This window comes from Eleutherodactylus coqui, chromosome 7, assembly GCF_035609145.1.
Source record: "Eleutherodactylus coqui strain aEleCoq1 chromosome 7, aEleCoq1.hap1, whole genome shotgun sequence".
NCBI lineage: Eukaryota > Metazoa > Chordata > Amphibia > Anura > Eleutherodactylidae > Eleutherodactylus > Eleutherodactylus coqui.
Genome location: NC_089843.1, coordinates 222,307,840 through 222,326,105, shown reverse-complemented (window position 1 = coordinate 222,326,105; position 18,266 = coordinate 222,307,840). Strand labels below are relative to the sequence as shown.

Here is an 18,266-nt window from a genome sequence, read left to right as displayed (position 1 = left end):
ATAATCTGTATTATGTTCTGGAGGGGGGGTGTAATAACCTTCATTATGTTCTGGAGTGGATGTGTAATAACCTTCATTATGTTCTGGAGTGGATGTGTAATAACCTTCATTATGTTCTGGGGGGGGATGTGTAATAACCTGTATTATGTTCTGGGGGGGGGTGTAATAACCTGTATTATGTTCTGGGGGGATGTTTAATCACCTTCATTATGTTCTGGGGGTGGGGGGGAAGGTTACCACTAACTCGGCCTCGGACTACAACATGGAGGTGGCGGGGTGAGGGGGCGCACAGCCGGGGCTCCCGTCAGACGCGGGCAGCCATCTTAAGTCTGTTCTGTGCGGAGAGCCGGCCGTTGTTTGCAGCAGGCCCCGGGCGGCGGCTCTCCTCACGGAGCCGTGTGACTACTGAGACGCCCGTGTGAGGGCCGAGGAGGCCGCCGGCCGCACAGCTCGGAGCGCCGCCACACAATGAGCCGCGGCCGTCAGTCACAACAAAACTGCGGCCTCGCTACACGGAGACTCTGAGCATGCGCCAAGGGCGAACACAAGGGGCGACGAGCTTTGCACGTGATTGGTCCGCTCTGCTGTCAGTCAGCCTTTTTCCGTCCGTGATTGGTTGGCTGTGAGGGACGGCGGAGCACTCTCGCAGTGACGGTAAAACATTTACAACTTCGCTCTGCTACTTCTTAGTATCCTTTCGCATGAGGCGAGAAGAGAAATAGTCCAGCGCTCCCGCCCTGTGTGAGCTCGGGCCGGGGGAGGACGCGGACCGCGGAGTGTGAGTACCGTGCTCGGGGGGGCTACCGCCGCCGTGTGGGAGGCCGGGTGCGGGGGAGCGCGGCTGGGAGGGACGTGACGGGGCCAGTGACCGTGCTTGGAGGCCGTGCGGGCTGAGGCGGCTGTTTATGAGGCGCTGGCACGGGCGGGAGGGTGAGAGCAGACGGATGGAGGGGGTGGGGGAGGGGAGCGCTGTGTGGCGGGGGGAGGGGTGGGCCTCAGCCTCTCCCCTCCCCCTCTTTCTTACTCTGTCTCTCTCGTTACATTGTAGCACTAGAAGTAGTTACAGTTGCCGTTTCCCAGTCTTGAACAGACATCTGTATTCCCCGCCCTCCACAGTCTGGAAGGGGCAGCGACTGCGGACCCCCGAGCCCCACAACTCCTCGGCCGCCTTTGTTTTTCCTGCTTCTTGTGGGGCGCTCCTTCCTCCGCAGCTCCATGAAATCCTGAAGCCCTCCTGGATGTTGTTGACTTTGTAGCGAGGTAAGTGGGGCTGGTGGGCGCCGGGGGGTACGTGTGCCCGGGGGGCCCTCCGCAGAGGCTGCGGGCATCTATATACAGCCCCTAACTGTTGTATTAGGTGTTTATTGCCACCGGCGGGGTTTGTGGCCGTAATCCCGGGCATCACTGATCCCGGTGTGGTGGGCACCGGCGTCCCGGCTGTAAAGTTGTGCCCGCCGGCCGGGGGCACTAAGTTGCCGCTGTGTTGTGGGCAGCGCGGAGACGCATGGCAGGGTGTAATGGTGGATGAGAACCTTTTGTCCATAAGGAATTGGTTCTTCCTGAGTGAGTTTGGCAGGCTCAGTTTGTTGAAGGAGGGGAGGGCTGAGGGAGAAGGAGGGGGATCCACGAAACATCTGCTATGTGTTAGCCGACTCGCCATTCATCCTCCAGCAGAGAACTTCAGGCCGCGCAACTCCTGGGCCGGCCGACCCCGCTCCTCACAAGGGCTGGTGGCACGGCCGCCGGCTGGGACTTGTAGTGCATCGCGGACAGAAGTCCATGTCTTGTGCTTTTAAAGAAAAAAATTGGTGTACGGGGTCCTGAAAACCGCCGGGGAGTAAGAGATTTATCAATCAGCTGTGAATTATATCCTTGGTATGTGGAATAACACTTAAGACACTTTTGAATTGTGTCCGGGGGGTGTTAAAGGGTAGCGGGGGCGGGGCCTGTAGTCACAGCTGTGCGACATATGTGCCCAGAGTGTCCGCGGCGGGCCGAGCGCAGCCGTTCTGCAGGTTGCTGTGTCTGTGGGTTCTATAAACCAAGTGTCTGCGGATCTACGTCCCTCGCTTAGCCAAAATAATGCCGCATGTAAAGACCTAAAACACAGCGGAGCCGCTCAGTGTGCAGCGTCGCTCCGGGGGGGTAAGTCCTTCAGTAGGTGGCCGTCATCTTGGCGCTCTGCTTCACATAATCGTTCACTTGTGAGAATGAAGGATTTTTTTTAAAAGTTACTCCGGCTATTGTGGAGCACAACTGGCATCGGATAGTACCCGGCCCCCCCGGACCACCACATGTCTGAGATCCAACCAGAATAGAACATAAACCCCGTGTGATCGCTCACATACAAAGGAACGGCTTCTGTTTACTTCCAATCTTCAGACTGAGAATGGTCCGTGTGCCGACATCCTCAACACGGCCATGGGGTAAACAATGAACCATAATTCACTTATCATTCATTTTATGTAGGCATGAATATCAGGCATTTCATGGGAAAGGCGATCATTCAGTCATTCGCTGGCATTTCCAGACCCCCCTGACCGACCAATGACGGACTGAATGAATGTAAACAGACCTGATTTGTAGGCATATAGCTGGGTTCTCGTTCTCTCGTCCTCCGACTAACCTCTCCTTGGACGAGGAGTACTAATAGTTACTCCGAGGCTTCCTGGGCCGCGGGATGAGCGCTGCGACGTCTCGCTGGGGTTTTACTTGCAGCCGGATGTGATGACAAATGTTTGTCTGTTCCGCCATGTTTGCTTCACCCCTCTTGGATCGGGCCTGGAAACGCTTGCTGCCCTGTTTCCCTGAAAATAAGACATAGCATGATTTTCCAGAATTTTTGAGGATGCAAAATGATTTTTCAGGCTTTTTGAGGATGCTTGAAATATAAGCCCTACTCCAAAATTAAGCCCTGCTAACAGTTAATTAAAAAAGTCAATTCAAATATATAAGACACTGTCTTATTTTCGGGGAAACACGGTACATAAGCTCAGAAGTCTCTGCGTCTGCACTGGTGTCCTTTAAGACTTATATTTGTTATTTTTTGACTTTTGTGCTTGTGATAAGATTTCAGTTTGCCTTATTTGCATGTGGGCTGACGCCGGCCATCCAGACACTATTGCTATTAACCACACACATGTTGTTCTATTTAGGACACTTCTTACATTGCTCATCTTTTGGTCTTTGCCCTCCCCTACTTTGGGGACAGTGTAATCCCACTGTATATGGTTTTTACTTCTCTTAAAGGGGTTGTCTCACCAAAGCCAATGGCTGCCAATGGCTGAAATGCAGCACCCGAGGACTAGCTGAAGAGGAGTGCTTTAACGCTGGTATCTCCATGGTTCGCACGCACCTACTCCACTCCCCACTTTTCGCGATGCACCGGGGCTGCATTCAGGGTATCGCCTTGGGTGATGCAACCCCTTTAAAGAGGACCTGTCATTGTAACTGGGCTGGCTGCTGACTATGGCTTTGCCCTTGGCTCGCTGTGAATCTGTCAGGTGGGCGGTTCTTACCACTTGCTGCCAATGGATGATGCCCAACTTTAACCAAGTCAGATGTGCTTGCCCACTAAATACATTCCCAGCGTCTGAGCCCGGATCCTAGTAGAGGTTGTCGGGGTGAATGGAGGGGTGTATGGGGAAAAAAAGGGGGGATGGCGTAAGCGAAGCTACAGCTGCAGACTCTGCGGCAGCCCTGCTCACTTTATAGCATGATGGCTCCTCCTTCAGACCCCCATACACATTAGAGAAATTACGGCTGGGCACGGGTGACTCTTTGAAGTGTGTGTGACTCTTACCCTAACAGATGATGGTGAATTTTGGTACCCAATCCTTTTGTTCTTCCTGGTGGTAGCTTCCTCCACTTGCCAGCTTGGCCAAGTGTGCCTGTGTACGGAGACGGCGGGAGGGCTAGCTGGTGACTGAACCATCATCTGGCCAACGGCTATCAGAAGTGTATGCAGCCACTGTAATGGCTATATGGGAGCCTTATTTAAAGGGCAGTTCTACAGGAGGTTTTCAGTTCCTCTCATCTGCACCCCTTGTTTTCGTGTTGGGTACTTTTTAATATGTTTATAATGTAATATGTTTTGTGAATATGTAGTAGTGTTAATATATTTTATTTTTAGGAGTTTGCCTTTTTCACACCTCCACTTCTTATAAAGTTGTATTTTGGTGTCTGGTCAGTTGGGTTCCCATTGCTTTGTGACTGCCAGTGCTGTTCTTCCATTTATAAAAACCGGACACTCACTGGAAACAGGAACGACCCATTAGAAGTTTTGGGATTTCATTAAGGGCTTGTTCATGGGGCCCCCCCCCTTTTTTTTTCTTTTACTGATCCAGTTTTATTAAAATCGGACGCCTGTAAACAGAAGTGAAAAGCGTTTGTTCCGTTTTACATGCTTTCCACTTACATTGGCTTTTCGGCATTTAAGATGTGGTGGTGGTCCCTCTTCAATGCATGCGGCACTGTTGCCTTGTAGTGCTGGGGTCCTATGGTCAAATCTCATCAAAGAGAAACCCAATACTGATGTCACCGTTTGTCAGATTTGAGCCAAGGACACCAGCACTGCAAGGCCACAGTGCTAACAACTGAGCCACCATATTAGCTGGCCTTCCTCTGGAGGTGAAAGAATAAAAAAAAAACAATACAGATGTCACCCTTGGTCAGATTTGAGCCTCGGACTGTAGCATTGCATGGCAGTACTACTAAGGACTGAGCCGCCATGCTTGCTGTTCTTTCTTTGGAGAAGAATGAGAAGCAAAGAGAACATACAGTCCATGCAGATGTTGTCCTCGGCCAGGTTTAAACCTAGAACCCCAGTGCTGCAAGGCAAAAGTGCTAATTACTAAGTCGCCATGCTTTTTATTTTTTCTTATTCCTCTTTCTTCAGAGGAGAAGAATAAGAAGCAAATGGAGGAGAATACAATCTGTTCCTCCTCTTTCAGTTTTCGTAATCTCAGTGGCTAGCACTCCTGCCTTGTAGCCATGGGGTTCTAGGTTCACGTCTGACTACGGACAACATTTACGTGTGTGCGTGTGCGTGTGCGTGTTTTTTGTTATTTCTCCTCTGGAGAGAAGAAAAACAACATGGTGGCTCAGTTGTTGGCGCTGTTGCCTTGCAGTGCTGGAGTCCTATGTTTGTTGTCTTGAACCTAGGACCCCCAGCACTCCGAGACAACAGTGCTAACCACTGAGCCACATGCATTGCAGATGCAGCACCAACTGGAATGAAGGCGCTAGTGTGAACTCAGCCCTATAGTGGAAGCACATAGTAAACAGCAGTGATACTTCTGGACTGATCATAGGATATGTTTATAATGTAACATGTCGGCTCTGTTCACATGTATTTATAACGGAAGACCTAATACTGCTGGTGGTGCCGTCAGTAGTGCCGAGGAAGCTCCTTTTGGGGTCCGTGGCATTCTGCTGATGTGACTAGTGTCACGTAATGCAATCTGCCATGAGGGCTCTGCGGAGCCGATGTGAATAAAACCCAACGGCAGCAAATCTTATAAGGGAATCGTTTAACATTTAGAAAACTGCAAACACAGAAAGTGACCATCGAGGAACAATATGACAAAATAAGTGCAAAAACCGCTTGTAAAGAGGATGGGGGTACAGAGTGCTCGTGGTCAGAGGATGGGGGGGGTACAGAGTGCTCGTGGTCAGAGGATGGGGGGGTACAGAGTGCTCGTGGCCAGAGGATGGGGGGGGTACAGAGTGCTCGTGGCCAGAGGATGGGGGGGGGGGTACAGAGTGCTCGTGGCCAGAGGATGGGGGGGGGGGGGTACAGAGTGCTCGTGGCCAGAGGATGGGGGGGGGGGTACAGAGTGCTCGTGGTCAGAGGATGGGGGGGGGGTACAGAGTGCTCGTGGTCAGAGGATGGGGGGGGGGTACAGAGTGCTCGTGGTCAGAGGATGGAAAGCCCATGTGTAAAATAAATATATAAATCATTTCCGATTATTCCACCTTCAATGTGCCCCGTTATCTGTACAGTTCCATTGGAAAACAAACTGAAATCTTTTAGGCCGGCTGTCCACGGGCGATGCGGTATCCTGCGGCAGCCGTCGCCTGGGAGCAGGAGCCGCCGCCGAGTCTCCACCGGTCAGCCCTATCTAATAGATAGGCTGACTGCGGAGAATCGGGACAATTCGCAGCATGCTGCGAATCGCCCACTGCGAGCGAAGAATCGCAGTGATTCTCCGCCCGTGGACAGGCGTCGGCGCTTTCCATAGCAATGCTGTGGGAAGCGTCGGCCAGCGTGATTCGCCGGTGGCCTACCGACGGTGAATCAACTGCCGTGGACAGGGGGCCTTAGGGTTTAAGAATGTAAAAATACTGCTGTGGTTGTACAAGTCTGCAGACCCTAAAACTAATACTTGCTGCACCTCTGACTTTATGACAGCGCTCAGTCTTTATGGGTCGCTGTCTGTCAGCATGGGGCATCTTGACTTGGCAATCTTCGCCCACACTGCCTTGTAAAAGTGCTCCAAATCTGCTAGATTATGAGGGCATCTGGTGTGTAGCGCCCTCTTCAGGTCACCCACAGGTCTTCAATGGGATTCAGGTCTGGGCTCTGGCTGGGACATTCCAGAACTTAGATCTTCTTCTGGTGAAGCCCATTTTTTGTTGATTTGGAGATCTGCTTTGGGTCGTTGTGCTGAAAGGTGGACTTCCTCTTCATCTTCAGGTTTTAGCCAAGGCCTGCAGGTTTTGTGCCAACATGGACTGATATTTGGAACTGTTCATAATTTCCTCCACCTTAACTAAAACCCGAGTTCCTGCAGCAGAACAGCCCCCCACATAATGCTGCCCCCACCATCCTCACTGGGGGTCCGGTGATCTTCTGGTGACATGCGGTGTTGGCTTCACACCTAACATCCCTTCTGGAATTTTGGCCAACAAGTCCCCCTTCGGCCTCATCAGTCAGAACACGTCCCCCACAGACTTCTGCAGACAGGATGGAGGTTTAGGGCTTGGATGTTCTGCTTAGTTAGTGAAGGCCTCCCCCCACAGCCCGGACATGTGAAGAACACGGGAGATGGTTGTCACATGACTACACAACCAGGACTTGCCAGAAACTCCTGCAGCTCCTTTAATGTTGCTGTAGGCCTCTTGGCCGCATCCTAGACCACTATTTTTTTCTGGCCTTTTCATCAATTTTTGAACATCCCATTCTTGGTAATGTCACTTTTGGGACAAAGGTAATGTATTTCTTGACTTGTCTTCTGTGTTCCATGGTATATGTAATGTCTTGGACATGTTTCGGTCTCCTTCTCCTGACTGATATCTTCCAACAATCAGACCCCTTTGATGTCTTTATGATCTTTATGCACCTCCTAGAAGAGACTAACTTTATATGGGGAACCAGAATCCCTGTAGGTAATGGCAGCGGAGTGCTGACTACTAGTTATCAGGAGGTTATGTGTGATTGGCTAATCCTGAACATCCCCAAATATAACGGGTGCGGACACATTATTTTTTTCCACCCTAAGGCCCGATGTCCGTGGCACGCGCAAATTTTCAGTGCGAATATCCGCAGTTGATGCACTGCAGATCATATTTAAAATGACTTTTTTAATGGCTTGTGGGTGATCGCGGATTGTGTGTTTACATCTCCATTAGAGATAAATGGAGCCACATCCACGATGGAGTGGAGCATGCCGCGATTTTATGGCATCCGCAAAGCACTTAAAAATCAATTGGGGTTTAATTCAGTTGCGGGCGCCCCATTCTTTCCTATTGGTGGCTAGAGCGGCGGATTTAATAAATCAAATCCACACGTGGACATTGGGCCTAAAGGATCAGATAACGGGTCACATGGAGGGTGGATGTAAAGGGCATAACAATGCAAGAAGGGAGCAAGTTAAAGGGACAATACGTCTGCAGTGTTACAGCTGGGATCATGATGGACAGACGTCTAGTTGGGGCTTATTCACATGCGGCAGTTACATCGCACTTTATTGCTATAACCACTGCCAGATTGTGGCAAAACGCCTTCCCCTCCCCAAAATCCTCACTAAATTGTTAGTTTTCAGCATTTTCGCTTTAGTTGCACCAAACCACAAATGGACCAGCGTGACTAGAGCGGTGCAGACGTGTATTTCCAAGGCCTGTTTGGAGCGAGTCTGATGCCCATGCAATCACTGAGGGGCAGGAGAGGTCCGAGAGACCATAATGGGGAGAGGAGTCTCTGGCTGGGCAGTGTGTGAATGAAGGAGTCCTATCGCTAGAACATGTCCCATGCCTGGTCAGGACCAGGAGGACCGCATCGGCAAGCTGCCTACAAGGGGGCAGGTCCTATTCATGGCCATGTTGGCTGTTGGCTCGTTGAACCTTATTAGCTCTTGATGCCATGATTGAATGTTGTCCTCTACCCTCAGGATAGGGGATACGGTTTTGACTGGTGGCGGTCTGATGATTGGGACCCCCCCATCGGGGGGGGGGGGGGGGGTGTCCCAAAGGTCTTCTCATGAATGGAGCCGTTGAGCATGCGCACTGCCAGGGAGAGCTGAGCACTGGAGTTCGGCCATCTCCGGTGGCCTGCATTCTTACTGCCTCTTCATTCATGTGGTGACCTTTGGAATTAGTAGCAATGCCAGCGGTCTGACCCCTGCCAATTGGGAACATCCGCTATCCTATGGGTAGGGAATAGCATTAGGCCGCTATCGCATCGGCTGCTTTTTACCAGGATTAGCGCTGCATCCCATGCACCATGCTGACACAGTACAGCGCTGCCGCTGATTTCAGTGGGGCCTCGCAGACCTGCGCTCGAACACAGGGTTTCTAACTGTATTTTTGAGCAGTCTGTTTTATTTTTCGGCGTCTTGGCGTTTAACACGCCTCCTCACCCATCACAATGATGGGGTGCGTTAAAAAGCGCTGTCGGACGCTGTATCGTGTTCAAAAACGCAGCTCCAAATCGCAGTGAAAAGTGGCGGTTCCAAGCTCCGTTTATCTGTAGGCATCTGTGAGGGCGATCTTAAAGGGGCAGTGCCACGATGGAACGTTATGCCCACAGGGGACAGATTTGATGCAGGATGTCTGCGGATCCGCGCTTGGAGTTCCACATCAGAAACCACAATTTGCTGCGGATTTGAATGCAGGTTTTGCTGTCGGTCTCCTAGCTAAGAGCTGGAATCCGCAGCATCTCTAATGCTATAATGTGCATGCTCGGGGTTTAATATCTGCACCGTATGCTAATTTCCGCTTGGGTTTTGTGTGGATTTTTTTTTTTTTTTTTCTGCAATCCACTCATCCACTTTGCTGCAAACGCTGCAGATATTCTGCCCCAAGTGAACATCGCCTAAGGGGACGGGACAAGTGTCGCTGGCTCACTCGCATTTACACGGCTGCTGTTTACACTGAGTGATCAGCTCATCGTCCATGGTCTATGCAGCGTATGGTGCTGGATGATGAGCTGATCACTCAGTGTAACCAGCAGCCAATCAGTACTGAACGGCCGCTGTGTTATGTCAACGGAGTAGGGGGAGCGAGGAGTGAAATCTCCTGCAGCCGCCCTGCTGTGAGCCAGCGATACTAGCTCCCCTGCAGCAGCACCGCAGCCAGTATGTGCGGGACGAGGGGCAGCCATCGTTTATGTAGGAGCACCGCAGCCAGTATGTGGGGGACGAGGGGCGGCCATCGTTTATGTAGGAGCACCGCAGCCAGTATGTGCGGGACGAGCGGCGGCCATCGTTTATGTAGGAGCACCGCAGCCAGTATGTGCGGGACGAGCGGCGGCCATCGTTTATGTAGGAGCACCGCAGCCAGTATGTGGGGGACGGGGGGCGGCCATCGTTTATGTAGGAGCACCGCAGCCAGTATGTGGGGGACGGGGGGCGGCCATCGTTTATGTAGGAGCACCGCAGCCAGTATGTGTGGGGACGAGGGGCGGCCATCGTTTATGTAGGAGCACCGCAGCCAGTATGTGGGGGACGAGGGGCGGCCATCGTTTATGTAGGAGCACCGCAGCCAGTATGTGTGGGGACGAGGGGCAGCCATCGTTTATGTAGGAGCACCGCAGCCAGTATGTGGGGGACGAGGGGCGGCCATCGTTTATGTAGGAGCACCGCAGCCAGTATGTGTGGGGACGAGGGGCAGCCATCGTTTATGTAGGAGCACCGCAGCCAGTATGTGGGGGACGAGGGGCGGCCATCGTTTATGTAGGAGCATTGCAGCCAGTATGTGGGGGACGAGGGGCGGCCATCGTTTATGTAGGAGCACCGCAGCCAGTATCTGGGGGACGGGGGGCGGCCATCGTTTATGTAGGAGCACCGCAGCCAGTATGTGGGGGACGAGGGGCGGCCATCGTTTATGTAGGAGCACCGCAGCCAGTATGTGGGGGACGAGGGGCGGCCATCGTTTATGTAGGAGCACCGCAGCCAGTATGTGGGGGACGAGGGGCGGCCATCGTTTATGTAGGAGCACCGCAGCCAGTATGTGGGGGACGAGGGGCGGCCATCGTTTATGTAGGAGCACCGCAGCCAGTATGTGGGGGACGAGGGGCGGCCATCGTTTATGTAGGAGCACCGCAGCCAGTATGTGCAGGACGAGGGGCGGCCATCGTTTATGTAGGAGCACCGCAGCCAGTATGTGTGGGGACGAGGGGCAGCCATCGTTTATGTAGGAGCACCGCAGCCAGTATGTGGGGGACGAGGGGCGGCCATCGTTTATGTAGGAGCACCGCAGCCAGTATGTGCGGACGAGGGACGGCCATCGTTTATGTAGGAGCACCGCAGCCAGTATGTGGGGGACGAGGGGCGGCCATCGTTTATGTAGGAGCACCGCAGCCAGTATATGTAGGACGAGGGGCGGCCATCGTTTATGTAGGAGCACCGCAGCCAGTATGTGGGGGACGAGGGGCGGCCATCGTTTATGTAGGAGCACCGCAGCCAGTATATGGGGACGAGGGGCGGCCATCGTTTATGTAGGAGCACCGCAACCAGTATATGGGGACGAGGGGCAGCCATCGTTTCTGTAGGAGCACCGCAGCCAGTATGTGGGGGACGAGGGGCGGCCATCGTTTATGTAGGAGCACCGCAGCCAGTATGTGGAGGACGAGGGGTGGCCATCGTTTATGTAGGAGCACTGCAGCCAGTATGTGGGGGACGAGGGGCGGCCATCGTTTATGTAGGAGCACCGCAGCCAGTATGTGGGGACGAGGGGTGGCCATCGTTTATGTAGGAGCACCGCAGCCAGTATGTACGGGACGAGGGGCGGCCATCGTTTATGTAGGAGCACCGCAGCCAGTATGTGGGGACGAGGGGCGGCCATCGTTTATGTAGGAGCACCGCAGCCAGTATGTGGGGGACGAGGGGCGGCCATCGTTTATGTAGGAGCACCGCAGCTGGTATGTGGGGGGACGAGGGGCGGCCATCGTTTATGTAGGAGCACCGCAGCCAGTATGTGCAGGACGAGGGGCGGCCATCGTTTATGTAGGAGCACCGCAGCCAGTATGTGGGGGACGAGGGGCGGCCATCGTTTATGTAGGAGCACCGCAGCCAGTATGTGGGGGACGAGGGGCGGCCATCGTTTATGTAGGAGCACCGCAGCCAGTATGTGCAGGACGAGGGGCGGCCATCGTTTATGTAGGAGCACCGCAGCCAGTATGTGCGGGACGAGGGGCGGCCATCGTTTATGTAGGAGCACCGCAGCCAGTATGTGCGGGACGAGGGGCGGCCATCGTTTATGTAGGAGCACCGCAGCCAGTATGTGCGGGACGAGGGGCGGCCATCGTTTATGTAGGAGCACCGCAGCCAGTATGTGCGGGACGAGGGGCGGCCATCGTTTATGTAGGAGCACCGCAGCCAGTATGTGCAGGACGAGGGGCGGCCATCGTTGGCCCAACATTCGTCCCCCCAAAATGGGGCTTAAGCTGCAGCCATGGTACTTTGTGTAAACCATATGGCCATGGGTCAGGGGCCGCATTGCGGCGATGCTGTGGGCACATGGGTGATGTCACTAGAGGGACAGCCTTATTTACATGCGCTCTCATACGCCGCACTCTGCAAGTACTGTGGGTCTCACTCACCACATCTTATTTAACCTTTTACATGCCAAATATCCCCAAATGGGATCATTGCACTTCAGTTCTTTTTTGAAAGGCCTAAATTTTACCGCTTTTGCTAAATTTGGCCTCTAAAAGGCTTTAATATCTATTTTGTGACGCTGGGGTGTCACATGTTCACATCAGCATTATGGTTATCTTCATATGGTTGTTTTACAGGGCTCCTTCACATGGGTGCATAGTGTTTAAACCCCACTTACTGGCATTGGGTGGTCAGACGCCTTCTTCACCTGTGGATTTAATGCGTGTGAGAATAAATCTAAGCACATCCTATCTCGTTCCGCATTACAGACAAATCGCCAATAAAGTCGGTGGGATTCCATAATTACGCAGTGCGCACACCATGTTTGTGTATTTATACATGAAGGTAGGAGAAATCTACAAGTGAAAAGCAGTGAATGTGCAAAAAAATGGAAAAGTCTAAATACACAGTTTTGGTCAGTGAAAATGATGCATATCTCATTGACTGAAGGGGCGCGCAGCCGTGTAAACGAGCCCTAAAACGTACCTACTTAAGGTTGTATTTACACGGCTGATGGCCAGTCGGGGCAGAGATACTTGGGCGTGACTCGCATGGCACAGAACACGGACCTCCACACATCTGCACCTACTATTCACACCCAATACCCTAGACGCATTATAGTCAGTGGGTTCTATTTCCGTGTGGGTTTTGCGCTCCTGTGTAAATACAGGCTTACATGGCTATGGTGCTCTCTGCACTGTGGTGGGTTTCACTCCCTTCCCCTCCAGCATCAAGCTTGGTGGGTGGCCAGGGTGCCAGGTAGGGCTGGCAGAGCTGTGCCACCACCTGGGAGTTGTTGAACAGTTGTGCCAGAGTTCAGAATCCAAGATGGCACCCTGTGCTGACACCCCCGAGTCCTTCTGCGGCCGGACTTCATTGCGGACCACCTAAAGTGAGGCGGTGTGCTGGACTGAGTTTGAGATGTGTGCTAGAGATAATAACTCACAATCCCAAGAGAAGAAGCCACTTGCAGACATTTCGTTCTTCTCTGCAGATCTGTAGATTGGATGTAACAGGCTTACCTCCTGTATGTTGTACTATGTATCCTTGTTACAATGGGAGCGGGCCTCTATGACCTGACGGCCAGCTCAGCTTAGTGGCCCTGCGGTCGCGCCAGGACGCCTGCCTGTAATACGCCAGTCTGATACCGGCCTTACCGTGTCGGCCGTCTCCTCCTTGTGCTTAATCTAAGTGCCCAGGGACTAATTCTACAGTGTGGTCTTCAGTCCCACCACACCGATGACAAGTATGTAACCAGTTTGTGCAATAGACAGGACTTTGTAGCCCGCCTATGACATACACTTATATTTGTGCCAGTTGCTCCTCAGATTGGGATAGTCCGGCTTGTGGGGACGCTGGGCACGGCGAGTCCTACACTTGCCCATGGTCAGGACAAGCACTGGTTCCCCCTCCAATGACCGTACCGGCTGTTGTCCGTCTGCATAAGCGTACTCTTACACGGGACGGCCGGCGGAGGCAGCAGTGCCCGACGGTCCCGACGACTGTCAGTCTTCTGCGTTTACAACTTTCAAATTATTTTGTGATTGAATGGCATTCCCCGTATACGTGGCATGGTAACTTACTTGGGTCACATGACACATTTACGGTGCTACCAAAATCTCATCCTACACCTATAGATCACCTGCTTTCTTTTACATGCAATGTCGTAATCAGAAGGTGTTTGAAGGAAGCCTGAGGGCTCGCTCACACGGGGCTGTGGGGGCTGCGTATTATGCGTATTTCACCCCCGCTCACAGCCTATAATGGGTGTGCAAGACAACGCTTATCCTACCCAACTTATTAACCCTTTAACTCCATAGTGACTAAGCTTTTTTTCATTTTCCATTTTTAACCCCCCCCCCCCCCCCCCCATCCCCCTTAAAAAAAATCGCTGCTGTATGAGGGCTCGTTGTTATTTGCAGGACGAGTTGTATTTTTTTACTGGTACTATATAATGTACTGAAAAAACTTTCAAAAAATTCTGAGTGGAGAGAAATGGGGGGAAAAAAAGCGACATTCCACCATCTTTCGGTGCATCTTGTTTCTACGGCGCACAAACTGCAACAAAAATGACCTGCTGGCTTTCCTCTGTGGGTCGGCGATTACTGGGATACCGGACTTGTATAGTTTTTCTTTTTTCTGTACTACTTGTATTTTTTTCAAAGAGATTTAATTTGTTAAAAATTATCTTCTGCTGCAATAGCTTTTTTTATTTCTCCGTCGACAGTCGTGCGAAGAATCCTTTTATTGCGGGACGTCCTGTAGTTTACGTAGGTATCATTTTGGAATACGTACGACTTTTTGATCGTTTTTTAATTGGGGTTTTTTTTTTTTTTTTTTTGAGACAGGATGATCAAAAAAAGTACATTTCTGTCATTTTATATTTTTTCTGCCAACGTTCATCTTGCGGGGTAAATAATGTGTTACTTTGATCAGACTTTTATGGACGCAGCGATACTAAAAATGTATTTTTGTTTTATTAGATTCTTGTTTTTAAGTAAGAAGTACAACTTAATTAATCTTATTCTTACTTTTTCTTTTAGTCCCCACAGGGGACCACAACTAGTGATGCTTTGGTCTCCCCTGCAGTATGATGTAATGCCATAGCATTACATTATGCTGCAATCAGGAAGGCAGTCTACCAAGCCACCCCATGTCTGCCATGACATCCCTGGGGCCTTTCAGAAGGCCCCCGATCGCAATGACACCTGCACGGCTCCCTGCCATCTCCTCGCAGGGGGCCATTTGGGACCCCCAAACAGTTTAGGGGTTAATGGGCCTGATGAGCAGCACGGCTTATCGGAGCTGTTACTGGCGGTGTCTGCTGTAATAAACCCGCCCTCTCCCTCCATACACTTCCTGCAGCTGCAGGACTTAAAAACAGTAGAGGGCGGTCACTGAGGGGTTAAAGATGTGATCTGGTGTAACGCTCAGCGTTGCTGTGAATTTTATCTATTTTTTTCTTCTCCCTCTGTATTTGATTTATCCCTAGATCTTCATGTTTTTTCATTACACTTTTGGGTAAATATGTTTGTATTACATTTATACTTATTTATGTCTCGGAGCACTAAGCCCTGCGGTTACACCTATTCTGGGGGCTGTTTATACTTGTGGTATAAATGACGTGTTCGCTTCATTCCTTGCGTCAGTACGATCACAGTAATACCAAATTGCACAATGTCCTCGGGTGGGTTTGATTTGTGGAATCTACGCAGGAGATGCGCACATGAAGCCGCCCGTAGCACGCAGACTTGATTTGCACACCTTTTGCTGCGGATCCCGCACGGATGGCTTCCATTGAAGTAAACAGTGCGATCCGTGGTAGACCCGCAGCTGACAAAAAGAAAAAATGTACTGCATGTGTGCAGGGCAGAAGAGGGAAGATCCAGACAGGTAAATAACTGTCCTCGGCCGCGGGCAGGGGGGGACTTGGCTGTGGGCTCCGCAGGCGGCATCCAACCCGCCGTGGACATTCAGCCTGAGTTTGTATTTGCATCCCTGCATTCCACACCCCGAAACACTTTTTCTTTTTCTCAGTCAGTTTCTAACTCTGTGAGGTCCTACTTTTATGCAGGGAGGGTTGTAGGTTCCAATGGTACAATTTCGGGGTACGTGTGAGTCTTACCTCTTTATTGTGGTGCTCGGATTTTTCCTTTTTCTTAAAGCATTCTGTGTGAGACGTCTTAGGTTGACGATGGGTGCTGATAGACAACTGAGCGCCAGCTCTTCCTGGCAGGGACTCCCGTAAACTGGTGAAAGTAGTGTACAGTGGTGTAGGACAATCAGCACCGAGGTGACACTGAAAACAGAAGAAGGCCCACATGGGGGTCTCCTAGATCAAACTTCCACCAGCAGGGATGATGCTTGTTTTCAAAGCAATTTTCTTAAATTTTGCAAAGGACAAATTGTTCCAGGTGAGCAGAACAGCCGAGCACGGACCTCCTCCAAGGAACAGCTGGAGAACTACATCTTGTAATTTTAGAATTTTTTGTTTTGGAAGGAGAGCAGCAGCTCTTGTCAGTCCACGTGTCCTGGACATGCAGAGCCATCAACAGCTCTTTGGTCATGAGGCTGTGCTCCCCTAGACATATGTGTTTTAGGACAGCATGTTGGAGTTGACTACGTGCAGCGTTGTATGGAGGCCGGCTTCTGTCACATATGGACGAAGAGGAGGAGGGGATGAGGAAGGGACAGATGCTGCTGCTGCAACTAGTACCGAAAAAAAGACCTAGCGCCTCTTTTGGGGCAAAATGGATATGACAGGGTCTTATTTTTGGGAAAACATGATAGTAACTGATAATGGCGGCACTGCCCTTTTTTGTTTTTCTGCAACACCTTACATGCAGTCTTGCCTGGGTGCTGCCTGCAATATCTGCCTCTTCCTCCTCCTGCAAGATGTTATAATGCTCCTTGTTAGATCAGGTACTTCTTCCTTTTCCAACTCCTCTTCCCCTTCATCGTCCCTTTCCTCCTGAGTGGGCTCTGTAAGATTGAGCATCAAGACCTGGGAATTAAACTTCTGCCTCCTTTTGAGTATTCATTGACCGCACGCTCCGACCACCCTCATCTTCCTCTTTGGAAGAGTAAAGTGGTTGGGCATCAGTGCATACAATGTCTCGGTCCTCTTCCTCTGGTTGTTTGGACCGACTGACATCCATGACACTGAATGATCTAACAGTCCTTCAGACTGATCCGTGTGGACGGCTTTGGAGGCTGCAGGGGAATTTGCATGGCATGAAGTAGAAGGGGAACCTGTGACTGAGGAAGCGGGAGGTAGTGGTGCGTGAGCCATGCTGCATCATCCGCTCTACGACCTATTCTGCATGCTGCGGATGTAACACACAGGCAGAACCACCTCTAAGGCCTCATGTCCACGGGGAAAATCAAATCTGCTCCGGATTTGTAACGCGGATTTGGGCCGCGGATGCAGTGCGGATGAGCTTAAAATAGTATTTTATTGCATGCGGATGACACGCGGATGCGTTTTTTTTCACGCGTGTATGCACGCGGATGGCATTTTTGCATCTGCGCGTGAAAAAAAATGCAAGGCCACTGAAAAAGAAGCCAAACTTGTAATCCGCATGCAGATTTCACGCACCCAAATAAATGGCATTTAACACCCGCAGCGGATTTCCCGCACCCCATAGAGATCAATGGGGCCATCCGGAGCGTGATCCGCACCTAAATGGAGCATGTCCATTTTTTTTCATGCTCCATGATTTTTCTAATTCACATTTATTGACCATCCGCGGGTATTTAGCTACCCGCGGGTGGTCAATGCATTCCTATGGGGCGCGGATCCGCGCGCGGGTGATCCGCTGCGGATTTTAATTATTATTTTCCCCGTGGACATGAGGCCTAAGGGATGGCAGCGGGCTTGTGTCGCCTCCTGCAGAACATGGAGCTGTTGCTTCAGTGGAGCCGCTTGAGGTGCCAACATGGTCCGTCCCCATCCACCAACACATTCCCTAGCACTTGCCTTTTTTATGTTTTTCCTTTTGACGCAGCGTAATTGAGTTCACCCCACTGCTAGCTGCGTAAGGCCTGCAAATAATTCAGTCGCCGGACTGGTAACTTTGTGGCCTCAGACAACCAGAGAACTGCAATATTCCTCACACCAAAGAGTAGTTTGTCTGACTGTCCTGCTGCTATATACGGTGACAGCAGCAGAAGTATCCCCTCTCCCCAATGTACAGACCATGCTTCCTATAGGCATATAAACGGGATGCAGCCTATTTCCCATTTACGTTCTCTGATGGTTTACAGGCTTTCACACCGGCAGGTATAGATCCTCTGTAGAACTGTCCCTGAGAACAGACCACGTAGTGTATAGGCATGTAAACCTGCTGCAGCCTCTGGGCTCAGAGGAAGATGGAAGAAGTGTTTGACCTCATCGGGGCGCCGCAGCTTCTGACTGGACTCTGACCTCTATAGCAGATATTGTGAGGAATTCGATTACTCCCAAACGCCCCGCAATTTTTAGTTACAATTGTGTCATAGTTACCAATTTGGCACAAATCGGGTCAATTTTAATGCCTGGCTGATCAAGATGAGCATCATTAGTTACAACTTGTTTTTGAAAGCCACAGAGATCTGGGTTCCCTTGTGACGACCCCCACGCCCCTCTTAGTTCTCCATTGGTATCCGGTGGCTACGGCCTGTGCGCCA

The 18,266-nt window shown here is 51.3% G+C and overlaps 1 protein-coding gene across 7 annotated transcripts in view; it reads left to right on the top strand.

Moving 5' to 3' along the window:
* Positions 1-625: 625 nt before the first annotated feature.
* TCF3 (transcription factor 3) overlaps positions 626-18,266 on the top strand; it is a 105,690-nt gene continuing 88,049 nt past the window's right edge. For all 7 annotated transcript variants that reach the window (XM_066574485.1, XM_066574482.1, XM_066574484.1 and 4 more), the window contains exons 1-2: positions 626-778; positions 1,049-1,260. The gene's annotated coding sequence lies outside the window, so the exon portion shown is untranslated. The remainder of the gene's footprint in view (positions 779-1,048; positions 1,261-18,266) is intronic.